This window comes from Manis javanica, chromosome 5 (assembly GCF_040802235.1).
Source record: "Manis javanica isolate MJ-LG chromosome 5, MJ_LKY, whole genome shotgun sequence".
Taxonomy (NCBI): domain Eukaryota; kingdom Metazoa; phylum Chordata; class Mammalia; order Pholidota; family Manidae; genus Manis; species Manis javanica.
The window spans coordinates 142,651,317-142,678,989 of NC_133160.1; the positions used below are offsets into that span (position 1 = coordinate 142,651,317).

The window sequence follows — 27,673 nt, forward strand, 5'->3', positions numbered from 1 at the left end:
GGAAGTGAATTTGAGATGAACCTGATTTGAAAATACAAAGCTTCTCTTCTAAATAAATAGATAGGATTTGTTGAGCCTCTGTGAGTCCAAAGCTGCTATTAAGCTTTCTGTGGGGCTTCACAGCCCAAAGCTTTATTCACCAAATTATTGTTAAGGCATATTAGAAACTGGAAACAGAGGTTGCTCTCTAGAAGTGTACCTTCTAGTCCAGTAGACAGACCTCACATACATGGAACAACTGAAGAGAACAAAATGCAGTCAGACTTCTGAGAAGGGAAAGATCAAGTGGGCTGGAAGAATGCATCAGAGCATCAACAGACAAATACTGACTGTCCTTCAGTAAAGGAATGGTTAAATAAAAGTGTTGGTTCCAAATGATGGAGTGCTATTCAGCAGCCAAAAGTATTAAACTTAATCTGTATGTAGCTACGTGGATAGGTTTCAAAATAGTAGTGAATGAATTAAACAGTTTTTAGTATCTGTACAGCAGACTACCAAATATGTAAAAAAAAAACCCACATATAAAAGAACATCATTTATCCTTTGTGTGTGTGTATTTCTTTTTAACGATCTAAAAGGAAACACATGGAACTTATAGTCATGGTTACTTTTTGAGGATGGAGGGGAGATTAGGCTAAGGGTGCCGAGTCAAAGATATCTTTAGTTTCATCTGTTTTGTGCTGGTTTGTATTAGGTAATTTACTCTGGTGACTGGGAAAACAGTTGTGGGTTGTGTAAGTATCTGCCTTCTCCTAATATACCACACGGCTTCCTGGTATTTAGGGCCTCTCAGAGGTCCTGAGAGCTGGGTCTCTTCCATTTTTTGAGGCTTCCAGCACAGTAATAAATGAAGAAATGCCAAAAGAATGTTACAACGAGCACAGTACAGTTTAAATGTTTATATTTAGCTATTAAAGTTGGTTGTGTGATGAGTCCTTTCTCTTCAATCCTGTCTGTGTATCTCTGTGATACCATCAAAAGTCTACCTTCTAAGCTGAGTCAATGGTCCTCCCATTGCTCTCCTCAAAGTGGCTGCCGGGAACCAGAGGAAAGCTGTGCACAAAATAGGTGGAGGGCTGGGTGATGGGAGGGCCTCGGCAGGCAAGTTCTCAAGGCTTCAGTGTTTCTGCAGGGTTTAAGTTTCCCTTCCAAGCCTGTCACTGGGGTCTATAGCACTTCTGCAAAATGCGTTCAATTTTAGCACCATGCAACTGTTCTAAAGCATCAGATAGATAAAAATGTACCTCTTCAACCATCCTGTCCTTCTTCCACTTGGGGTGCTTAGGGCCAGACAGACTTCCAGGGTATATACCCTGTGCAGGTTGGCCCTGCCCTACTCCCCCTCACCCTCGCTGCTCCACCCCCCACCGATGCCCAAGTCGAGAACTGGGGCCAAATGTATCATTACAGTTTCATAGGCCTGTAAAAGGCCCAGCCACTTTATTTTTTAAGTAAGAAGTGTTCATCCTAAGGAAAAGTTGCAAAGGGGAATAACATATGAAAACATTACATCTATTTCACTTTATAGAAGGGAAATGGATTTCATTTTAAAGTCTTTTGTGCTTGGTGAAATTCTTGCATAAATAGCTAGAGATATTAATAGAGCTAGCCAATGAGGAACATACTTTTTATTTTAAATGCTTTTGGAGAGGTATGTCTCCCCAGCATCCCTCTTTTTAATATTATATTCAGAGTTTATGTATAATCTAAAGTGTTCTCATTATGACAGCACTACCAGTCATTTGAAAGGATACATTCATCTGAACAAATACACTCCAAAGTGAACCAAATGCTAATGCACATTTTACTGGATGAAAAGACAAACAATATAATTATACTTGAATTTCAGGGAATCAAAGGTAATAAAACAAAGTTTACACAAGAGCCCAGGGTAGAGTTTATAAGTGAACTATATATGTGTTCATTGTCCCAAGCTTGGGAGGTTTGCTAAAATGAGCTGAGGGCTACTTCACCAGACTAACAAAAAGGAAAATGTCTATGAGTTTTTCTTTTGTTCTTTCCAGATCCTGTTCAAGTGCACACTGAGCCAGCAGGTTCACCAGAAAGCTATTGAACATTTGCTGGAACACATTATGCAGGGTGAATTTCTTCTGGAATGTTGCCAAGGGTTTTTTTATGCTTCTGGGGTAGACATTTCTTGAACATTGTCATTTAGCCAAGCAAAGAACATTTGCTTAAAGGGTAGAAAATGTTTAAAAATTCTTCTTTGTTTAAAAGCAGGTTAAGTAGCAATCTGATCTTAGGGTAGGGCCGAGCAAAGCAGTTACTTTTCTAAGTAATTATGATAAGGTCATTTAAATTGTTTTGCTTTAAACAGATTCACAGTTTTTCCTAAAATAATTACATATTAATACTGTCTTCTAGATACTATGTTCCAGTATCTGGTTTTCTTTGATGTAATTAGCTACTTTTCAAAACAGAATTTTCACTTTAGAGAGTTCTCATGCTTTGGTATACAGGAGCCACTTAGTAATAGCTAAGAAAATGTGGAGGTGCAGAGAGCATGCTAAAATAGAATTTCTTTTTTCACTTTCAATTCCAGAACTATACCATACACAATAAAAAAGACAGCATGAAAATGTCTTTAAATTAGAGTAGATAATATTTCTAAGATATTGCAGATTTGATAATAAATTCCAAGTTCATATTTGACACATAAAAAATGCAACATATAAACACCTCCCCAGAAATTATTCTTTAATGAGTAGTAAAACCACCTCACTTTAACAAGGTTTCAATTAGTACCAAAGTCCTCATCATATTCTCTATAAAATCCAGTGATATAAAAGGGCTCTCTCTAAATGTGTCAAGGAAAAATCCTAAATATAAGCATTTGAATCTTGCCTCTGTCCTCCATTAGCTGTGTGACTTTGGGTAATTTACTTAGCTTCTCTGAGCTTGTTGTCCTCATCTGTAAAATAGGAATAATGGTACTTGGCTTGGCTGCTGCAAGGAGGAGAGGTGTCTTAAAGAAGTCTCAACAGTTTTATAAAGGCTTAAAAACATGTTAGTTCCTTTCTTGCCTTCCCGAATCCATTCCACCCGTACAAGTCAATCTGGAGATTAACAGTGGCACAACTGTGATCTAAGTTAGGTTGGTATTGTTTTAGTGTTAGGATATTTCTGGCTGCTTCATTTTATACTTGCACTTTAAATATACAAGTTTCTATAAACATTCTTCTAACAAAGTTAATCTGTTTTTATTTTGGTGAAGATGGACTGATTCTGTTATGTTTGGAGAAGTAAATGAGATGCAAAAGACTTTTGTCTCTAAAGAGCTGACTCTCTCATGAAAATGTATCCAGTGAAAAAGAAATATGCTACCTTCTCCTACTCAGTATTTAACTCCTAAGGAAAAGCCTGGCAATTCTCCTTTTCTGCCTGAACCCTGTGGAATTTGCTGCTGTATTCCAGTCTGGGCTATGAACTTAAACTTGACTCCCTTCAACTGAGTTTTGTTGTGTCCTTGGCGTGTTCGCACACGGAACCTTCCATCTGTAACCTGCACCTGTGGCTCGCAGTACTCCGTCCAGGTGGCTCTGTACTTCCCGCCTCTCAGGTACCCGTAAGCGCAGGCTGGAGGCTTTCACACCACAGTTTCCCAGCCAGTTTAGGTGCTACACAAACATTTGGGCGTTCCAGTTTCTGTAATTTTGTTTTGGTTCTTTAAAAACAGCTCTTCCCCCACCCCTGGCACATCACCATTTCTCCAAGGCACTCATTGTGAGATGGGAAGGCTGGTGCCTGTCATTTGCATTCCAGATAGAAAAGAACAGAATCTAGACCCCCACCCCCCAGCCCTTTCTTTGGTGCCATGACAAACAAATGAGGATATGAGATGTGTTTATTTTGTAAAATGCAGAAGTATCAATTCCAGAAGATGCTGAGTTTTCCTCATTTCCTTTGAGTTGTTTATGTAAACCACAGCCCGTATTTTTAATAGATGTGTAGTAAGAAGGAATTTGGTAGAGGTGTTGGAAGGAGGTGATGTGGGAAAATGACTACTTTCTCATTGCCATAAAGGTTTAATTTCGAGAAAGAACATATGTAATGACAAATAAAATGTCCTGGCCTTTGAGGCCAAGAATTTGTGTTGTGTGTGCGTGTTGTAAGTCTCGCAGCTGCTGGGTGCAGGTTTGTGCGTACGTAGAGGGCTGTCTCAGCACTGGCGTCTGTGGCTCTCCCCCTGCAAACTGTTCTCTTCTAAAGCAAAGTGGCTTGCTCATGGACCAGGATCTTTGGGTAAAGAAGAAGAGATCTGATAAATTCATAGTAGTTAACAATAGAACTTCCTTAAAAACCATTCAAAAAGAGAATGTCAGGAAAGGGTGTGGCCAAAATAGTACTGGGTTGGCCCGGTCGGAGGTCGATGTGATCTGATATAAATGGGGGTTCTTAAATATTTAACAATATTTCTTGAGAGGATAGTACTGAGAATCTATGGGTCGCTTTTTAACATTATAAGTTTTGGTTAAGGTTAAGGGTTCAGGTTTGGAGAGTTTACATCTCGGATATCAGCATTTTTTCCCACCTCTCCCGCCCCCACTCTACTTCCTCTCTCCCCACTTCCCTCTTGTAATGGACGGGAGACTTGGCTTCTTTTAAGATGCTCATGATGTATGTAGTAAAGGAGGCCTCCAGGCAAAAATTGCAGATAGCCCAGAGTGGGAAAGGCAGTAGAAAGCGTGTGTATCTGCCACAAAGGGAATTCAGAGGCTTTGTGGAAGGGGTCTTGCAGGTGAGTAGACACACAGGGTGTGAGGAGGGAGCAGTGGTGATGGGGTCCTGGGGCACTAGTTCAGGCAAAGGGAAAAAGCATCCGAACACTGATAATAATAAGGGCACCTCTCCCTTGTTGAGAGTTTATTGTGAGCAGCCAACTGCTGACTATTTTACATGGATTTTCTAATTCAATTCTTAGAACATCTTTGGGGCAGATTTTCTCGCTATTTTAATCAAGGGAGAATCGAGGCAGAGCAAGGGTATGCTACTTGCCTATCGTTGCGCAGCTGGTGAGTGGCAGAGCCTGAATTTGAACCCCAGAGTGCCCAGTGTCCAGGCTCATGACCTCTTTGCAGAAAGAATCTGCTTTGTTCGGAGATTATTGAACGCCTTGATCGGCCCTGAAGGTGTGGAGGGAGGTTGTTGGATTTTTATTTGTGGACTGTTATGTTTCTTAATTACAAATTTAGTCAGAATTTACACTTGGAGTTTTTTTTTCTGAGGATGAAGGGTGAAGTGTGGGAGTGTGTAGGTGGGATTTCAGTGATTTTTCCTTTTATTGTTGTTCTTTTGCTTAGATTTGCATAGAAGCAAATTTTTTTCCTTAATTTTTCTTCTAGGCCTCTGTGTATGTGAAAGGTAACTTGTACAGGGCCTGAACAGTGGGGAAGGGTAGGCTTGTGGTAGAGCAGTTAGGAGACCACTGCCATTCCAGGTGAGAGATGTTGACGTTGGCAATGATGATGATGATGAAGATAGTTACTATTTTACTGAGTGCTTAGTATATGCCACTGTAGCCTTATTTTATGCCCACAATTACACTATGAGATAGATTGTCATACTTCCAATTTACAAATGAGGAAACTGAGGCACTCAGAGGTAAAATAACTTGTCCAATGTCACACTGCAGGTAGGCAGCAGAGCCAGGCCTGGATACAGACCTGTCTGGTTTCAGACTCTGGACCCATAAACTGACAGAGGGTTGAAGTCAGTGAGGCGGGCACACTTGGCAAGGCATCGGGCTCCTGAGGTGTCATCCAAGTGTGGAGATGTCTTAAAAAAAATAGAAATCTGTATGTCTGGAAGCTTGGAAATTGACAGATGATTGAGTCCAAGGATATGAATTGGGAATGATTGAGAAAAATGTTGGGTGAAGATGGTGTCCTGGGGACCATTTTGTGGAGGGAGATGAGACTGAGAACGGAAGATCCTTGGAAGCAGAGGTGGGTGAAGACCTGGACTCTTGGCTCTGTGACTTAACTGCTGGTTGTGGGCAAGCTCCTTACCTGGTGTTCCAACCTCTTCATCTGTAAAAATGAAGAAAGAACCTACCTTTCTTGATGGCTTCATCAGATTGTTTGTGATCTCCAGTGAGGTGCTATTATAAACATGCTTGAAGAACTCCAAAGTTCTTGATGAAATAATGCGTATGAAGGCAAGAAGGGAAGAGTGGAGGGGTCTGAGCCCAGCAAGTGGGCTGAGGGTGCTAGGGAAACAGAGCTGTGAGCTTTGTAAAGTGACCAGGTGGTCACTGAGATGTGCTTGCAGGTTGGGCACAGATGGGAACCCTGGAAGAATACTTCCCTAAGAAAGAGTCAAAAGTAACACAAGAGAGAGGAACTAGAAAGAGAAAAAACTCTGAGGAATGTGAGTAAAGCAGGTGCCATGGGAGGAGCCCTGGTCCATGTCTGCAATTCAGAGATTCCTGCTCCACCTCTGACCCTAACAGGTTCCTTGACTGTTAACACAGGGCTTCCACTTTCTGGGCCTCACTCTTTACTTCTATAGAAATGATGCAGTTGGTTGGCATAGATAAACCCAACAGCCCAAACTGGGAGTGACAAGTACTGTGACCTCTCAGCCCAGACATAGGTGGGACGTTGTGTTGAGGAGGGAAGTCAGGCCAGGAGGACAGAGGGCAGGGTGGGGGAGTGAAGCTGGCTGTTGGTGTGTGTGGGTGGAGGCACTCCACCCAGCATCTGTCCCCTCTTGATTCTCACCTGGTGAAACAGGAGACCCACAATCCAGACAGCTGTGAAGGGTCTGAGCAAAGGCCTCTCTGGAATTCTGGGGACCAGGTACTCGCTTGTGAGATGTCAACCATGTGATCTTGCCTCTATGCGACAGACCTGGGCCCTTGCGGAAGTCTCTGCTTTGTGAGGAGGCTGAACAAGGGTGAGCTGGGAGTGGTCAGGTTCCTCGGAAAGGTGACTCCTGGGGTCTGGGCCAAGAAAGGGTTTGGACAGGAAAGGAGACTCACAGCAGGGCATGCTTGAGAGGAATTGTTTAAGGCTTTAAACCCACGCCAAGGCGAATAACAGACCTGACCTGTACGTTACTTAAGTGATACATAGTGTGTAACCTAGAAACGCCTCCCCTGGCAGCATCTAAGTTTTTGACCTCCTAGTGTGTGCCTGCTGTGGGAGCGTGGGTTGGGGGAAGGATTCTGCTGGGGACGGACAAAAGTGGGGAAGCACTGGCTTTGAAGACTGAATTTCCTCCCTTCTTAGGCCTAGGGTGTAACCAGAGACCAGCATCAACAAGGAATCTGGCTCCTGACTGCTTTTGTTTGCAGCACTCCTTGGGGCGTGACTTGCTTTTTTCGGAGGTCAGTGAATTGTAAATAGTGTAATTTCAGGTTCTGCTGAAACATGGTAGGGAAGACTTTGGAGGGGTTGGCAGGAGACAGGGTGGGTGGTGTCACTCAGGCATCCAACAAACTCCACTGCCTATCTGTAAGCCCAGACCCGGCCACATGCAATGCTCCCATTCACAGGGGAGCAGAAAATAAACGTGGACTTGGGTGTTATTGACTGAATTTGCTATAGCAAATGGATCTGTGTCAAAGCTCTGATATAAGGGAATATCCTAAGTTCAGGCGGAGCCAAAGCTTATTGGTCTATTGGTTATCATCAAAACCTCCATGGCTGGAGGCACACCCGTGTTCCCTCTAGTAGTGCTGCTGTTTTGGTTTATGTCCATTTGGCTCTGACGGTTAAGCAACAGCATGAAGCCTTTGTTATTCTGGAATCCCATCATTTCCATTTGCATGAGGGAGCCCAGTTGTATGGCAGAATCACTTGTTCTCACACTGGCCTACAGTGAACAGTCATCTCAAAGCTTCTCAAAGATGCCATTGCCCCCCACTGATACATTCCCTATTGCCTAGAGAAGGGAATGTCCCCTGAACCCTCCCAGCAAGTGTGTCTCGTATAATAAATTTGTTCTAACATTTCTGTCTCCCTGAACGTTCTGACCCCACCCTCAATTTTCTGCCATGCCACTCCAGACTCTCTCTTTAATTTACCATAAGGCATCATCATGTCCAAGCCGCAAAGAGCTGTGCAGAAATGCACTAAATGTACTCGAAGGGGGCTCCCTGGTCAATAACATCTCTCTTGCCTCTGTATTCCACTCCACTCCTCCCACTCCTATTTACCATCCTTGAACTCGCTCCCACGTGTGTCCCCATAGTTCATGCTGACACACCTTAGCCAAGTCCTCATCTGTTTCTGAGGATAAGATGTTTTCTTCTGGATCAAGCACTGTATTTCTCCACTTAGCTACCCTGAGACATAACTCCAGTTACTGGCCCAGAAGCAGTGAATGGACACAGAGGCAGATCTTGAGGAGAGAAACATAATTTGTCACAGTCACTGTCAAGAGTCTGGTCTCACTCAGATATGGAGAAGAAAACAGGAGCAACATACAGGTTAGTATCAGCCAACTGCCTGAATGTTTTGGATGAAGTGAGAGAAGCCAAGGAATGTACCCTCTGGTTCCAGGCTTCTCCCTGCAAGAATGGGAAGAAGTTGCTGGTGGCAAAGTATGGGTGAGGCTGGAGAGCACGGCTGGGAAGAAGGTTCAATGCACTCCATTTGGTGAGTTTTCACAGGTGGTTATACGGTTCCAGAACTCAGATTCCTGCAAGAGAACTACATCATTCATTCTTTCATTTGTCTATTAATTAATTTAAGATTTATCTAAAGTCTCTTATGCTAGTCACTCTGCCAGGTGCTTGAGTTCAAAGATGAATACAGCTCTGTCTTTATTTTTTGGAAATTCAGAGTGTGGTGGGAAGTGGACAGAAATACCACTTACTATTTATCACCTTATATGTGCTAGAATAGACAAATGTGCAGGGTGCTATGGGAGTCCAGATGAAATAAAAACACTCTTGTCTGTTGTGTGTTCACACAAAGGAGAAGTTATAAAATGTCTGGTCTAGTTTCTTTTCTTGACACACTTCCATTCTTGGTTTCTAGAACCACTTGGCCACAATTGCTGGTCAGGGCTAATTTAAAGAATCCTGCTGGGTAGCTCAGAGGACTGTGATTATCTATCTATCTATCTATCTATCTATCTATCTATCTATCTATCTATCTATCTATCTATCTATCTATCTATCTATCTATCTATCTAATCTATCTATGTATGTATCTGTCTGTCTGTCTATCTATCTATCTATCTATCTAGCTAGCTAGCTAGTTAGCTATCTATCTATCATCATCCATCTATGTGTGGAATAGAATTTAGAGTTGGCAGTTTTTTTTTTCAGCACTTTGAAGCTGTTATTCCATTGTTTTTGACTTTCAATGTTGTTTTGAGAAATTAGCTGCTAGTCTAATTATAGGTCCTTTGATGGCACTCTCTCTGCTGCTTTTAAGACATTTTCTTTGTTTATGGTGTTTATCAGTTTTACTATAAAGTACTTAGGTTTTCCTTTATTTAGCCAGTTTGGCGTTTCTTGAATATGCCAACTGAAGTATTTAATTAGTTTTGGGAAAGTCTCAGCTATTAACACTTCAAGTTGTATTTCTGTTCCATTATCTTTGTCCTTACCCTCCAGGACCTCAACTAAACATAAATTAAGCCTTTTCTTTGATCTTTTATGTCAATTCCATGGTAAGTACAGAAATTTAGAGTAAGCATTTTGAAGCCTTTATAGCAACTATCAGAATAATTTTATGTCTTATGAATCTAATAAAAGTTCAGGCTTTATTTGTATGTTTTTCTTATTTCATTGTTCTAATATACTTAAATTTCAGTTTACAAAAGTATCAGTTTGTGACATTTTGGATATTAAAAAAATCATTTGGGAAGTGCTTTTCTGTGTCTCTTATAATCTCTTCTAATTTTTCCTTCACTTTTTCTATCTTTTCTCTTTCTGGGTATTTTCTTTCATATCATACATTCTCTCTTTGTCTATGTGTAACTGACTGTTAAATCAATTCATATGTGGATTTAACACATGTCATAAGTCTCTTAATTGTTTATTATTTTTTAGTTCTAGCATTTTCAGTGACTCTTTTTAAAACATCAGTTTTCAGTTCTCTGCCAAAATTTTAAAGGTTGATTTTCATCCCTTTCAACAAATTAAATATATATATATATATGTTTTTAAAGTCAGTAGCTAAAAAGTCTACTGTCTGACTCTCTGTGCTCTATGCCTGCGTTTTCTTGGTTTTCACTCATGTGGTCTTGCCTCCTTGCTTTTCTGTCATGCATGTGAGTATTCAGATATTTGTAGTGCAATGGAAAGGGATTTATACTCTTCCTTGCTCTTTGTGATGTCTTTTATACATTTGTTTACTTCATAAAGAGAAAACATATAAGACAATAAATGTTGTTTTACACTGTTTAGTTTAGAATCACTATTACTCCACAGTAGATAACAAAATACACTTGAGTTTACTAGCCTGTGTCCTTGACATATGACTTCACCTTTTGGAGCCTGTTTTCTTGTTTTTCAAAATAGTAATACTATTTACTTACAGTCCTGTTGAAGCACTGTCTCTGGATATATTGTTATTGATAAGTAACTATTTTTATTTTTATTTTACTTATTATTAAGTAAAGTGAACACTTAAGAAGAAAGAAAGTAAACACAAATCCTCACAAAGACCAGCCACCTCTGGCCCTTAAGTGTAGAGGCAAGTCATTTTCTCTGTTTTCCTAGGCCCTCAGGGCATGACTTGTGTTGAAGTTCACATAATGAGGATCATGAATGTCCAGAAAAGGTCAGTCAGAATCTATGTACTGATTTTATTTCCATTTTTTGAAAAGATAGGAACCACACTAAAACATATATATGTCCTTGTCTTCTTTAAGGAAGTTTCAGTAATCCAGACAGCTTTTTTCTCTGGAGCAGTGGTTCTCAAACTACCATGCATTGGTACCACCTGGAGGACTTACTGAACACAGAATGTTGGACTCCACACCCAGAGTTTTTAATCTGGCAGGTTTGTGGTGGGGCCTAAGACTGCATTTTAAACAAATTCCCATGGTGTTGCTAATGTTATTGGTTTGGGAACCACATTTTGAGGACCTCTGCTTTGGAACATACTTATCTTTGATAAATGAAGCATTATGGAGTTAGAGAACCAGGAGTAGTAAATATTTAAGCAAAATATAGAGGGAAATAAAATCCAAATGGCTTATTATGTCGTACAAGGCCCTGCATGATGTAACCCCTCTCTGTCTCATCCACTTTATCTCATATTTTGTTTCTTATTTTCACATTGGTCTTCATTCTGTTCCTCAGAGACACCAAGCCCATTTCTGTCTGAAGGCTCCGTCTGCCTGGGGCTCTTCTCTCCCAGATGAAGGGTCTTTCTGTGTCATCACTGAAGGCCCAGCTCCAAATGTCACCTCTCTAGAGAGGTGTTCTCTACCTGAAGAAGCCATTCTCTATCACTCTTCCCTCTTTCCTGTTTATTCTCATGATTTACTTATGACCTAAAATTGCTTTTTTATTTGCTTGTTGGAAAATTCCAATATAGCAGATGCCTTGTCTGTTAGGTTCTTTGCTATTACCAGCCTGGAAGAGGGCCTGGTGTGCTGTCAGTGCTTGTTAGATATCTGTTGGTTGGAAACATCAGTGGCATGAGTCTCTTACTTCATAACCTAGTTTCTGAGGGGACATAAAGAACACTGGAAAAGGTAGCAGTAACCCGGGGAAAATGCAGTATGGCCCCTCCCCCATCTGCCTTCCTACATGTCACAGCTGCCAGGATTCTGCCTGGCTTGTAATGTGAAGGAAAGGGGTTTGTACTTTTCTCTGCCCTGAAGTGTTTTCTACACCCTTGGTTGCCTCATAAGAAGACAAGATGGTGACTTGGGCAATAGTTTTCACTCTCAGGGATTCCAGAGAGTTACTAAATGGGCCACTTTTTTATGCATCCAGAATCCTTCTAACTTGAAAAGGAGTTCTCTTCAGGATAGCTGACATCTGCCAAGTTGTCCCCAAGTGAAGGAAGAAGAGTAGATTCCCTACTTCTGTGGATGCCAGGTAGCCTCTGTCTATAGTATTCCTCTCAGGTACCTCCAGCTATTTGGGATCCTGGATGGGAACAGGGTATCCTAATCCATCCCATTGGCAGGGACAAGGGTCACTAAGATCAACAAAGAAGCAGACCTGCTTACTCAGGTGTTTTAAAGTTGTATTTGTTTTCTTCCCAGTGGTTTGCTCATTAAAAATTGAATGCCTTTGCTAATGCTGGCTGCAGATGAGGCCTGCATATTCTCTTTACAGACAATTGCTGGTGGTCTGAGCTGACTCACTCCCATGCCTTCACCTCCCCATGGCTCTGCCCCTGGCGCCTGGTCCTGGGAGGCTGGCATTCTTACAGTAATCTCAAACTGCTGCCATGAGCTATAGGCAGAAACAACAGGGCTTTCTCTAGGGAATTCAGGAGTGAAATTCATATGGTCCAGCCACTGACTTTTACTGCAGTTTGCATGATGTTTAGGGCAGGGTTTTTGCCAAATAAGGAGAATCAAGAGTCCTCTTGGTTGAAAATGCTCTGGATCCCCATAGCACTAGGGTTGAACATGTTTACACAGATACATTTCATATTTTATCTGTCCTTTAGATAGTCATATAGAACATTCCAACTATGCTAACCTCTTTCACTTCTGCCCTTTACCCATGTTAAAGGCAGTTAGAGACTCTGGTATTTGATTAGTGACTTTGGCATTGCTCGCACACCTTGTTGCGCCAGAAACGAACTGAAAGTGGATTTGACAAGAAGCAGATGTTGTGGGTGGGAGGCTTTGGCAGCTCCCAGGTTTTGTTAGGCTGGCTCATCCTCCTCTAGAGCTTTCCTATGTTTGTGTAGGAGTTCAATTCAGCCACAACTTGTTAGGCACTCTTCTCAGTTAGGTACTGGAGAATACTGAGACATAGAATTCTCTCCATGCCTTCAGGGAGCTCAGAATCTGGTGGTAACTTCAAGATGGCTATAAATTGAATTTGAGTTTGTTCTTTCCCTGGCTTTGATGAATAGAATGTGGTAGAAACAGTGTTGTGTAACTTCAGTGGCTGGGCCTTAAGAAATCTATAGTTTCGGCTTTTGCTACTCTTAGAATGCTTCTTCCTGGAAGTCAGCCACCATGCAAGAAGCCCGTCTACCTTGAGACCACTATGCTGTGAGGAGGTCCAAGCAAGCCACAGGGAGCAAGAGTGTGAGAGAAGCATCAAGGCGTGACACACGTGAGTGAGACCTTCATGGGCCTCCTGTTCAGTCCAGTGGCTGGCTGAATGCTGGTGAGCCAGTGACCTTAGCTAATGCCACATGGAGCACAAGGACTGCCCAACCAAGCCTTGCCTTAATTCTTGACACATAGAATTGTGAGCACCTAAAATGGCTATTGTTCTCACCTATTAAGTTTTGGAGTTTTGCAGCTATAGATAATTGAAATACACACATGTATTCTTAATGGTGGAAGTATGCATAGGATGTTATAGGAGCAAAGAAGAAGGTACCCGAGTACACTGTGGAGGTGAAACCATGGTAATGGAGTGCTTTCCAAAGGAAGTTTACTTGAGTAGAATCTTCTCTAAAGATCTCCATTTGAGCCACACTTAGGGGAGGAAAAAGCTGACTGGGCACAGGGGAACATAATAAAATAGCATGGAGATGATTAAGCATATGGTACATATATGAGGGATCTTCAAGCAAATGTAAGGCTGGGAGTAACAGATAAGATTGCAGAGGCATTCATAATAACAGTAATAATAACAGTAGCAATAGAAAACATTTACTGAACATTTTATGTTCCAGATACTGATAGAAAGTTTAATATATACTAGCTCATTTTATTCTCACACTCCATATCCTTTCTACGTTAGAAAAAAGTGAGACACAAAGAAATAAGTAACTTGCTCAAGGGCACAAGTGGACTAGGGTTTTGAAACCAGGCAACATCTTGGAGAACCTTAAAGAGCTTGGGATTTGTTCTCTCGGTGATGTGAAGAGACCCAAAGGTTTTCAGTAAGGGAATGATGGTCACATGGAAAGATTCTGTCACCTTAGTAATTTCCCCACTTTGGTTATTTCTCTTTGCCTGCTGCCTGTTTCTCTGTAGTGACTAGCAGTGAACTCTTCGTACTAAGCAGGGCCTGTGAGCTTATCTCTGAAGGATACAAGGAAAGAGGGAAGTATGGGGGACATGTGCTACTCCACAGCTGGTCATGGGAATGGAAGAGAGGAAGGAATGCCCTGGGAGAATGGGTATGGTGGCCACCAAGAGAGGAAAGTGGGCCACATCCTAGACCCCAAAAAGGATGAGAACAGTAGCATATGGGAGCCAGCTTGTTCTAAGATCTTCTAGGCTGAGGTACAGATAGGCTTGAGGGCTTTGCAGACAATCTTCCTTTCTCTATTTTCTCCACCCCATGGACTTACAGGTGATTAGCATCAAAATATTAAAAACAGCTGTTGAATTCCCAGCAGAAATTAGTGAAGAAGAGAGCATTTCACATAAATTCAGAAATGCTTATCTGGCCATGGCCATTGCTTTCTGAATGGGTCCTCATGGGTAAGCCATTGAATAGCTTCTCCTACATGCCCAGGCCCACTTTCTCTCTGTCCCCTGCTCCATTAACCAAGGGTGGTAGAGCAGACTTAGTCGAGTCTTACTCTGTGTATAGACTTGTCATGTTCCTCACTTCAGCAGATCTGTGCCAAGTGGGAAGAGCATAAGAAGAAAGAGGTCCTGTTTAGGTCCCAGTAGAAGCAGGAGATCTGGCCTTCAGACTTAGGTTAGCTCACACTTGCTTTGTGTGATATGGACAAATGTCCGAAATTCTCTCGATTCCAAGGTACTCCTCGGTAATATGCGGGTGTTGGATGAAGACTAAATTCACCACAGATGATAAAAATAACCACAGCGAATGTTTACTGAGCATGTGCTAAAAGCCTGACCATGTGCTAAGCACTTTGTACACCTTACTTATTTAATCCTCACAATAAGCCAAGCTTGGTGAAGCTCACTGCAGCCTTTCCTGATCATCCTATCTACAGTTCCCTACATTAGTTATCTATTGCTATGCAACAAATTACTTAAAATGACAGTAAAAATGTAGTGTCAGAGTTTTCATGGGTCAGAATTCCAGAGCAGCTTGAGTGACAGCTTACAGTTTGGAGCCTTTTAGGAGTTTGCTGGGGCTGCAGCCATCACTGCACAGGGCAGGTAGGCATTGGCTAATCAGCATGCTCAGAGGTAGCTATTGGCAAGAGACTTCTTTCATCACCACCTTGCCATGGGACTGTCCATGAGACTATTCGAATATTCTCAAAACGTGGCACCTGGCTTCCTCCAAACTGAGTGATCTAAGAGAGAGTGCAGTAGAAGCTGTGATGTCTTTCATGACCTATCTTTGGAAGCTACACACCATCATTTCCATGACATCCTATTGGCTTCTCTGGTCAACTCTATGCAGTGTGGCAAGGTCCACACAAAGGCAGGTATACCAGGAGCATCAAGGATCATCAGTGGTCATATCTGAGGCAGGCTATCATCTTCTAAGTTTCTATCATATTACTATATTTTACCTTTAATAGTGCTTATCTGAAATTATCTAATTTGTTTGCTTAAGACCCATTTCCTCCCACTGGAATATAAGTTTACTGGGGAATTTCATCTTTTTATTGTATCCTCAGTACCTGGAACAGTGTCAGGTGCATAGCTGATGCTCAATATTGAGCCTGAGATAGGTACTATTATGCTAGTTCAGATGCCAAAACAGAGATTTAGAGATGTTAAATAATTTGCCTAAAGTCACATAGATAGTAAGTGCTGGAGCTGGGATGCCAACTTATGCATCCTTAGGGACTAACACACGCAGTCTACATGGGTAGTATTGCATCCAGTGCTGTCATTCTGCAAGTGTAATTTTGTGTGGAAGTGGAGAACAGGACAGAAGGCAGGAGAAGGGATGGGAGAATTCCTTGGTAATTGGAAATATTAGGAGTATGTAAGTATATGTCTATATAAATGTATGTATGTGTATGGTTGATATGGTTGACAGATTGGAGAGAGAGAGAGAATGTGTGAGTATGGTAGCTAGATCTTTAAAAGGGAGATAACATACTCTGAATGGCTATTATGATGTAGACCTAGAGATAATACTTTGACCTTAGTCTTACTTGCATCAAAATTCTTTTAAAAATTTGTCTCTGAGGAGCATCCTTATTAAAATGACTAAGTAAGTTTTCCTTTAAAAATCCCACCAACAATTTAAGTCATTATCTGACCAGCAAGCATATTGCCAAATTACACATGGATTGCTAGCTTGATTATATTTGTGGGAATTAACCATTTTATGGATTATTTGCCAGAAAAAGAAAAGCACTGCCTGTTGGCCACCCACTCTCCATTTTACTTCCCGGCCTTGTGAGGGAGGGCCCCTCACACTCATCAAGCATACAACGGAGTCCTCTTAGAACAATGCCTCACACACCCCCTCTCTTGGCCCGGGAAATAGAAAATTGAGGGAGGAATGGAGGGAAATGATTATAAAAGGCCCTCACTTACTCTCCCTCTGAAGCATTCTGGGGGCTGAGTTTCATCTATGTGGAGGGGCTTTGGTCTTTGAGTGAGACCAGGGTGAGATCCAGGAAGAGGTACAGAAGTGGGCTGCTAAGGCTGGCTCTGATCTAGCCTGGAAGAAAAGGTGGTACGGGAGGGGTGTTCCTGAGTCTCTTCAGGGCTCAGCCCAGCTCATCAGAGTAGGAAAGCAGAGGGACATTCTACACAGAAGGCCTACTCAGGAAAAATGAAAGCATTTGCATTTAGCTTGAAAGTATCCTCAGACACCTGTGGATAGCTGCGCTTAGTTGGACCAAAACCAGATGTGGCTGAAAGATTGAAATAAGCTCCTCCCTCAGACTAGTGAGTTTGTCTTCACTAGCAGGCCCTAGACAGAGATGGAATAGCCATGTGTCACAGAGAATGGCATTCCCCCTGTGCTCACCACGTAGGCTCACAACGTAGTTGACTCAAGGCAGACTCTAGGAGGGGCCCACCTTTCCTTTTCCATGACTTCCTTGGGAGGGGCCATGGTACAGGGACCAGAACAAAGGCTTTAGGGTTTGCTTCAGTTTGTGCCCTTGGCCTCGCACTTACTAGGTGACCATAGGCAAGTTATTTACTTCTCTGTGCACCCATTTTCTCAAAGGTAAAATGAAAATAATAGTAGTTTTACTTCACAGAGTAGTTGTGAAGATGAAACTGAGATAACACACATAAAGCTGTTAGAGCCATATGTGGTATTCAAGAATTTATTAACAAAGGTATATGGAACAATACTGATTGTTGGGTACCAGGTGCAGAAGGTGAAGGAGACCTGGCTCTGGCTCCCTGTGAAACTTATATTTCACTGCGTGTGGGGGGTGGGGGTGGTAGGCAGAATAATGGCCCCCCCGAGGTCCATGTTCTAATCCCTGGAACTGGTGACTATATTAGGTTACGTGGCAAGGGGGAGTTAAGGTTGCAGATGCTAAACTGGCTTTAAAACAGGGAGATTGTTCTGGATTATCCAGGTGGCCTCACTATAGTCAGAAGAGTTCTTTAAAGACAGAAGAGGGAAGAAGAGTGTCTGAGTGATGCCATGTGAGAGGGACTCGACCGCTGGTTTTGAAGATGAAAGGGGGACAGATGCCAAGGAATGTTGGTGGCCTGCAAGGAAATGAATTCTCCGAAAGGAACACAGCCCTACTGATCTTGATTTTAGCCCAGTGAGACCCATTTCAGACTTCTAACCTCCAGAACATTGAGATAATACATTTGTGTTGGTCAAGTCACCAAGTTTTTGGTAATTTGTTACAACAGCAATAGGAAACTAATACTAACATAGATGAGAAATAGGTTAACAAATGAATACATACTGTAATTTCAGGTAATGATATGCACTAGGAAGAAAATGAAGTAGGTTCAAGGATAGAGAATGATGGCAGTGGGGACTCTTAGATGATCAGCTGAAAGACTCAAGAGGCTTGACTGAAATGAGAGGCTGAGGCCATTGTTCTGCATTCTGGGTTGTGGGGATAGAGCCTACAAAGACCTTAAAGAGAGAAAGACCTTGTATAGAAGGGTCAGGTGGCTAAGTGTGGATAAAATTAGAGTTCCTGTGGCCAGGATTCTCACCTGGCCCTGGTTGACTAACTCATTGCACACCTGTGGGCAATACATGGCTGTTGACTCTATATAAAGAGCTCCACCCAGTGCTCTGCATGCAACACGGTGGCAGGGCTGCAAGGCTGCAGGAGAGCAGAGCAGAGGCTGGAGCAGTGGCAGCACTGAGGACAGAGGCCCAGAGGGCAGCTGTGCGGGACGACTGTGCAGAGAGGCCCAGAGGACAGCTGTGTGGACAGAGGGGCCCAGAGGCAGAGACTGGCTTGCTGCATACAGACTTGCTCTGAGTGAATGGGATTTTAGTGACTGACCTGCTGCGTGGAAATAAAGTTGGGTATAACTCTTTCACCCCAAGAATGTTCTACTGCCATTTCTTTGGTCACATTGAATCCATAGTGAACTTGCCCAGGGCTGAAACCCATTGGCAAAACACTGAGGCATAGTGGGCAAGTGGAAAAGTAGTAGGAGATGAGATCACACAAGGCAGAAGGCAAATTCTGCAAGCTTTTGGCATTTGGATTTTATGGTAAGAAGTTTGGATTTTATTCCCAGTGGGATAGGAAACCTTTGGAGAAGAACCATTTGAGAGGGGTAATATGAACTCATTTATATTTTACAAAGCTCCCTCAGGCTGTGTTGTGAGGAATAAACTGGAAAGAGTTAAAAAGTGGAGGTAACAAACCAAATTAGGAGGACACTATGGAAAAAGATGGACTAGAGTTAGTGGGTGGTGATTGTGGCGGTGAGAAGGAGTTGGATTCTAGACGTATCTTGGGGGTTAGAACTGACTGGACTTTATGATGGTTTGGATATGGGATTTGAGTGAAAGAAACAAATCAAGGATGCCTCCTGGGCTAGGGCTGGAGCAACTAGGTGAATGGACATGCCATTTTCTTACATGAAGAGACAGGAAAAAGATGGTTTGGAAGGTAAAAATCCAGAATTTTCACCTCATAAATGTTTAAAGATTATTATCAGTATCTGACTCACCCGACACACTGGACTATTATTATTTCTCATCTTCAAATCTCTGTTCACAATATTTCCTCCATTTGGGCCTTCCTCCTCCCCCACTGTTGTCCAGGGTACAATTCATATCCATCCTTTAAGTTCCATCTCCAATGTCACCTCTTTTCTACTTTCACTACAGGAGAGATCTTTCTTGTTTTGACTCCACAGAGGCTAGTGTTTGTCTCTTTAATAGTTTCCTTTTGGACCTTATTTATTTAAGTGCCTTATTTCTCTACTGGATGGTAATGTTCTTGAAGGCAGAAATGTGTATCCTCTTCTTGAATTCTCTGCTGCATAGTGACGCGTATAGGAGACACCCAGTAAACGATTGCTGAATCAGTTGAATGTTATAGAGAAGACTGCATTGAGTGGGGGATTTGCAGTAGGTATTCTCTGAGGCTCGTTCCTGCTCTAAGATTTCACAATTCATTTGATTGTAGGTTGGTCGTCCCTACTACTCAGAAGGTTTCTAGGTTGCAAAGCTCTGTACTTGAAGAAATGCATGAAGAATGCATTCTACCTTCAATTGCAGCCCAAGGAAACACCCTAATTTGGAAGGAATTATTGGGTTTATAGATGCAAAGATGGTTTTCCGATGCCAGATACAAATTGTTTCAGATCATTGCAGTTTTTTGCTACCCACCTTTTCTTTCTACTCCTTCCCCTCTCCAAATAATAGAGACAACTTTACAACAGGTCAAAAACAGGAAGCGATGGTAGAATGTCAGCATTGCCTTCAATGATTCCACTTCCACAACTACACAATATTCTCACGGAATATATATTTAATGACTTAATTTTGGCAGCACACACATATACATCCATTTCCAATGCCAATATATTCAAAGATTCCTTAATGAAACATGCAGTTAAGGGAAGTTGTTCTTAGCAAGAATCTGTGTTTTTACCTTTATCCATGTATCCCTTAGCTTTTGCTACAGGGCAAATAATCCCATGACATAGAAGCTTAAAATGACAACCACTAATTTAATTCTTAATCCTGTAGTTTGGATATGTGAGCTGGAATAGCTGAGAAATCTGGCCTGGTGTGGCTGATTTTGGACAAGTTCACTTACTTTATATGGTGGCAGCAAGATTCCACAAGTGAGAAAGGAATTATTCAAAGTCTCTTGAGACCCAGGCTCTGAACTCTTCAACTTGCCTCTGCCACATTCTATTGTCCAAAGTAAGTCACTAGTCCCCCTCAGATCCAGAGGGTGGAGACCTTTCCTCCTGATGGAAGGAGGAACAAAGTTGCATTGCATAGACTACAGATACAGGGAGGGTTGAAGAATTGTAGCCATTTTTGCAATCTGTGGCAATCAGATTTTTTTTTTTTTGCCTTAAGTAACAGAAAATTGAACTTGAAGTTGCTTAAGCAATAAAGATACATTATCTCACAAAATCAGAAGTTTGGAGAAAAAGTGATTACAGGGTTATTTCAGCTGCTTAGCAATGTCATGCCATTGTGGTCCTAAGTTTTCTTTTATTCAGCTTTCCACTCTGTCATTCTTAGAATGTTTGGTTTTGTCCACATTTTAACAAGATGTCATGACAGTTTCAGTCTTTACTTACAGCTGACAAAGTCCAGAGGAGAGAAATGGAATATTTCTGTCTTGTGCCTCCTTTCAGAAATGAGGAAAATCTACCCAGAGGCCCTTGCAGTCTTCCCTCTGGCTCCCATTACATGATGAGCCTTTGCCTGAGGAGACACAGATCGAAAAACTCTGCCTGTCAGCTTCGTACTACTGGCTTTTAAGGTAGTTCGACGGGAATCGGGTGGTGAGCTGTGTGTACATTTCTCTCAAGCTGCATTTATAGCAGTTTAGGAATGTTGAATGTAGGGCAACTATTTCTACCCAGAAAGTAGATTTGGGTTTATCCTTCTGGATATTCCTACCACTGCAGTGATTTCTTTAACAACAACAACAGATGGTGAATATCTGTGCAAACAAAACCAATTCAGCTGGTAGGAGGTGATGACTTTGGCTCATGGAATTTCAAGTAAATTAGAACAAATAATTAAAAAAACACCTATTACGTGGTTCTTATTTTGATAACTTAAGTCGGCTTCTTAAGCCATGTAATAGGAAGTATATTTCTTTAAATCTCAGAGGCTACTGATGAGGTTTAAGTTTCACAGTCTTGAACAGCAAATAAAGAATAAACGGATGAAAAAATAGCCATCAGCTAGGAAACTTTAAAGCTTTTGTTTACGGAGTACATTTGTCCTTAATTAAATTTCACAACCTCTATTAGTTCTCCTGTCTTTAAAATTTGACCAGGAGGGACATACATGGCAAATAAAAGTATCTTTTTTCTAGAAAGTCTCAAGTAAAATGTGCCTCTCCTTTAACTGTTCTCCATAAATAAAATGTCATGTAAAAAGGCCATCACCTTAGCAACTGTCAACTGAATCAGCTTTATGAAGACACAGTAAAACTGCAAGAAAACCTGCAAGTAAACCTACAGAGAAGGCCTGGGTAATTTTTTTTTTAATTTAAATGTAAATTTCAATAATGTGAAATTAAAAAAACATAATGATTTCTGACCACCCTTTGAGAAAGATTAGCTATGTAACTTTTAAGGAAATAGAGTTTAAATTTTAAAAAAGAAGAAGTTTCCCTGAAAGGCAAGCTTGAAAATCATTTTTCTACAGTTTCCTTCTATTTAAGATTTGTTTGAATATCTATTTTTTCTCCTTGTTAAACTGCTTACACTTGAAAAGCTTTTCCTCTTTCCCTAAGTATCCTGTTAAAGTGAAATCAGCCAGTGCATGTAGTGAATTCCACTCTCAGGGTTTCTTTTATTAGTATTTTGGTCCTTTGGTAAAATCTTGGCAAGCTTGGGGGTAGGGAAGGTTTGGAGTTGTCAATCCTCTCTCCTATAACAACTTAAAATATCTAAGACAGGACTTTTGAAGGTAAACTACGATGTTTGTAGGAGAGAATTAACAACACAGATAATTGGTTAATGATCAAATGTTGGTAACAAAAGTATAAATCTAACATGATTGACCTAGAATATTCCATTTTTTGAAGTCACATATTATAAGAGTGATAGAGTTCAGACATCAGGGTAAGATGCTGGTTAGGAGGAAATTTGGGGTAGATTTTATTTAAGAATATTAGATGTTTTCTAAGAACAAAAAACTGCGTAAGAAACATAAGATCATTTTTTTGCCCCCACCCCCAATATATACACAGAAGAAAGCCTGAAAGAATTGCCCCCAGGCTGTGTTATCTGTGATTGTTTCTGGGTGGTCCCTACTTGGGAGCAATGCCCCACTGGGTTTAGTTTTGGTAGATGGCCTTGCCCTTGTTGTCTGTGGAAGCTGAAAGGGGAGCACCTTCCTTGCTCACTGCCTAGCAACCACAGTGTGGTCGTATGAATGAGGCTTGGGCCCTGCAGTTTCCACCTGGAACTTCAAAACTTGGGTGTGTGACATGGGACCTGGAGTAAGGTGAAGCAGGTGAGGCATCTAAGGTGCTAGGTTGTAAAACTTCAGGAGGCACCCATTCTCAGAGTTGCGCAAATGCTGTTCTGCGACTGGCTGGTTGCCAGGGAATGGGGAGAAGGGGAAATGGGGAGTTACTCTTTAATGGGTCTCTGTATTTGCACGACTCTGAGAGTATGTGCCTTCCTCTCTTTTGTGTCCTAGGCTTCTGACTTGCTTCCTCAAGTCTCAGCCTTATATGACACTTGGACAATCAGCAGGAAGATCATCACAGATGACAATGAAACGATGGTAGTGTTGTGCTAGTGACAACAGAAACAATGATGGTGGTGGCAGTGGCTGGGTGCTGCTGACTCCAGTGGTGGCATCTTGGAGTACATTGGGATGACTTGGCTCTGGATTTCATGGGAAAGACTCCTGGTTCTCCTGCCTTTGGTTTTGTCAGATCCTTAATAACCCTTCCAACACATTCTTTTCTTCTGGAGTAAACCAGAGTTGGTTTCTGTTGCTTGCAGCCAAGAGCCTTGATTAACACAGTGGAATTGTGAGCCATTTTGTTTCCCTTTGTCCTTTGCTATGTTTTCATTGTTTACATAAACTAGATTACCTTTTCATGGACAGGTAAATATTTTTAGCAACTTATTCTGTCTTCAGGTATAAAAAGTGGCCTCCAGAATGAGTTAATTCAGCAATTCAGTGAAGTTAATTTAACATCAAGGATCTACATTATTTCCATCTCTTCCCTGTTTCATGGTTAATGTTGGCTTCCTCTTCAGGTTGGTGGCAGCCTGGCTGTAGCAATTTCAAGAATTACATGCAGAAATGATTATGTCTAGAGAAAGACAGTCTCCTGCTATGATGCTTTCTAAAGGATAAGGACAATTTTCCAGGATCCCCATTGCTGATTTTATTCTCACTTTATTGGTCAAAATTGTGTCCCGTGCCTAAGCATGGCCTAACTTCTAACAAGGATAATATTCTTAGACCAATCAGACATATTCCTAGAGCTGGGTTAGTTTCCTGTGAGGCACATGACACTCTAAGTGAGGGGTAACTAACTGAAAAACAAATTGGAATTCTCTTAGGAAGGAGAACGATTGAATAGAGGCTGGATAGTCAACCTGCAGTAGCTGTAATTTGTCATGCCACCTTGTTGAGTGTTTTGCTCACTTTTGGGTATGTGGCTGCAATCTGAGTATTAATGTACAAACAGGCACACCTTATTTTAACTGTGATTTGCTTTGCTGTGCTTCACAGATCTGCATTTTTTTTTTTTTTGTAAATTGAAGGTTCAAGACTTCAGGGGAGGAAGTAACCACAGATGTGGTGGAAATAGCAAGAGAGTAGAATTAGTAGAACCTGATGATGTGAATGGCTGCAATCTGATGATAAAACTTAAATGGATTAGGAATTGCCTCTAATGGATGAGCAAAGAAAGTGGTTTCTTGAGGTGGAATCTACTTTTGATGAAAATGCTGTGACAATTGTTAAAATGACAATAGGGGATTAGTAATATTACCTAAATTGATAAAGCAGCTGTAGGGTTTGAGAGGACTGATTCCAATTCTGAAAGAAATTCTACTGTGGGTGAAGTGCTACAGAGAAATCATTCATGAAAGGAAGAATCAATCAGTGTGGCAAAATTCATTGTTGTTTCATTCTAAGAAATTACCATGACCTTCAGCAACCACCATCTGGATCAGTCAGCAGCCATCAACATTGAGGCAAGACCCTTCACCAGCAAAAAGATTATGACTCATAGAAAGCTCAGGTGCTGGTTAGTATTTTTTAGCAGTAAGGTGTTTTAAAATCAAGTCAAAAATTAACATTTTTTAAGGCATAATTCTATTGCACACTTAATAGACTTTGTTATAGTGTAAGCATAAGTTTTGCATGTACTGGGAAACCAAAGTGTATTTGACTGGCTTTATTACAATGGTCTGGGACCGAACCTACAATATCTCAGGGTATGCCTGTAATGTGTTTTCTAAAGTCACTGTTAATCCTATCTTTTGATACCAGTTTTAAAATGATGACTAGAGCATAGCAAAATGGTACAGCCACTGTGGAAGAGAGTATGGCAATTCTTCAAAAAATTAAGCAGAACTATCATATAATCAAGTAATTCCATTTCTAGGTATTTTAAAGAATTAAATACAAGGTGTCAAATATATATATTTGCACAGTTATGTTCACAGAAGCATTATCACAATAGCCAAAAGGTAGAAGCAACCCAACTGCCCCCTGGCAGGTGAATGGAGAAACAAAATGTGGTAGGTGTGTATGTATAGACATTATTCAACTTTAGAAAAGAAGGAAATTCTGATACAAGCTAAAATATGGATGAACCTTGAAGACACTGGAAGTGAAATAAGCCAATCACAAAAGGAAAAATCCTGTATGAGACTATGTACATGGCGTACTTAGAGTAGTCAAATTCACAGAGACAGAAAGCAGAGCGGTGGTTGCCAGGGACTGAGGAGAAGGGGAAATGGGGAGTTACTCTTTAAGGGGTTTCAGTTTGACAAGATGAAAACAGTTCTGCACAGCAATATGAGTGTACTTAATGTCAGTGAACTGTACACTTACAAATGGTTCAAATGGTAAATTCAATGCCATGTATATTTTACCACAATTTTTTAAAAAATCATAGTTTTTTTTAAGCCTGTGAGGGTTAATTTTATGTGTTGGCTTGTCTTGGCAGTGCTATCTGTTGTTTGGTCAAACACCAGTCTATATGTTGCTGGGAAGGTATTTTTTTAGATCCAATTAACATTTAAATCAGTAGCCTTTAGTTCTGTTTCTCTGGAGAACCCTGACTAACATAGCTACTACGTTTTTCATAAACATTACATGGTATTTACATAAATGTTATAATTAAACAAACACCCTCCTATCCTTGTGACTAGAAGATGTGGAAAAATAGAAGACCCAAAGTTGCAAATCACAGCAAGCCTGGACCAAATGTCCAAGGACTGGGTGGAAGTTGTGTAGGAACATGTGAGGAAGTGTGTGGACGGGAAATACCCATGGAGCTTTCCCCTTAGCCTGGGAGCCTGGGATTCCCTTCCCTCACAGAATCCCCTACTGGGTTCCCTATGAAGCTACACAGAAGAAGAGCTGATACAACAAGCACTCAACAAAATCTTAGTGGCTTCTATTATTATTTTAGGGGAAGATGTGTCTTTTATGATATTTCCTTTTATGGGGAGGAAGCTCCACTAGGGGAATAATCTGGCCTCTCCCTCTTCTTTCTACTCATAGTTGGCTGAGTTTATAAGAAGAAATGAAGTGTATTAGTCTCTTAGAGCTGCTGTAACAAATTAGCACAAATTGAGTGGCTTAAAACAACAAATGTATTTTTGTGCAGTTCTGGAGGCCCAGAGTCTAAAATCAAGGAGTGGACAGCGTTGGCCCCTTTTGGAGGCACTGAGGAGGAATGTGTCCCATGCCTCTCTCCGCTTCTAGCCATGGCCAGTGCTCCTTGTTGTTCTTCGCTTGTAAGATGCATCACTCTGTCTCTGCCTCTGTGGTCACATGGCCTCCTCCACCCTGTCTTCTGAGGACACTTACCATTTGATTTAGGGCCCACCCTAATCTAGGATGATCTCATCTCAAGATCCTTAATTACATCTGCAAAAATGAGTTTTTTTACAAATAAGTTTACAGTTACACGTTTTGGTTTTACATATCTTTTGGGGGCCACCATTCAAGCCACTACACCAAGCATATGCATTCTAGCCTCTTCCTCCCCTTTTCTTCTTGAGGTCAGTGTGCCTGCTGAGAACATGTGTCCTGCTTGGATTCTACTGTTGTAGGTCTTAAAGGAGTCTTGCTCTCTGTCAGAGAGCCTGCCATGGCAATGCAGTCCTTGTGACTGCATGGGTAAATCTGTCTACTTTTGGGTTCAGAATTAGAAACCCAGTAAGTTGCAGCCATAAACTCTTACTTATTCTTCAGCATCAACTTTACCAAGGAAAGGTGATAGTTTGGTCTCCCATCTGCCCTATTCTTCTATTCTATTTCTCCATTAGTTTAGAATTCAGAAATGGAAGAAGGGTTTCCTTTACCCAACCAACTTGAAAATTCAGTTAGTAATACTTAAGGCTCAGCTCTTTCACTGTCTTTCAGTGTCTGCTGCTTTCTATATTCTTCCCTCACTATCACAGGTGGAATTAGCCATCTCTCTTGGGCCTCTACACTCTGTATTATCTCCTGCTGGTACTTCTTTTCTCCTGGGCTACAGCTGTTTACAGGCTATCTCCCATTTTGCAAACCTCCTGAGCCCCATTCCATTGTGGTCTAGGAATAAATGATTGGGACAAGCAGGCACTACATTTTGAAACCCAGATATCCTCCCAAGAATACACAGCACAGGATGCCTGATTAGCCACCATGCATACAGTTAGTCTGTCATGCTTTTGATTTCATTGTCATCTTTGTTTTCTTTGCTGTTATGTGTCATGAATAAGAAAGGAAATCTTGTTTTTTTTTCTTTTTTTCTTGGAAGTGGGATCCAAAGTGTCTTGTATTCTTTAGTGAAACCAATTTATGGGTTTTACCTACTAAGAAAGAGTGGCCTTTTATACTACTTTATATATATCTTAAAATTGAGAAATGTCTTCTCTTTGAAAAAGGTTGAGAAATACAAAAATGCATAAGGAAGAGAATAAAACTCACACATCACCCACCATCCATAGTCTCTGTCATCTTACCTTTCCAGTTTGTTTTTCTCAATTCCATAGGTGAATATATAATTAATTCCCTAATAATACTACATAACTTGTATGTACTGATTTTTATTTAACATTGTGTCAGTTAGCACTTTCTCTTATTATGGTATATCCTCCAATGTGCTTCTTTTGGAAGGTTGTATAATATTCCCTCTTAGCAGTATAATTTATTTGACAGTATTTTCCTCCTATCAGGTATTCAAGTTGTTTTCAATTTTTAGTTATTTAAAATAATGTTAAAAAATCTTCCATAATTCTGATATTATTTGGAGCAAAGCTGAACAGTTGACACAAACTCAAGATGGTAAAC

General features: G+C 41.1%; 1 long non-coding RNA gene across 1 annotated transcript; it reads left to right on the top strand.

The window, feature by feature from the left end:
- Window positions 1–7,381: 7,381 nt before the first annotated feature.
- LOC140849639 (uncharacterized) lies at window positions 7,382–27,016 on the top strand. Its single transcript, XR_012131766.1, has 3 exons — window positions 7,382–8,624; window positions 13,111–13,237; window positions 20,806–27,016. It is a non-coding gene; the product is annotated as an uncharacterized lncRNA (long non-coding RNA).
- Window positions 27,017–27,673: the final 657 nt, after the last annotated feature.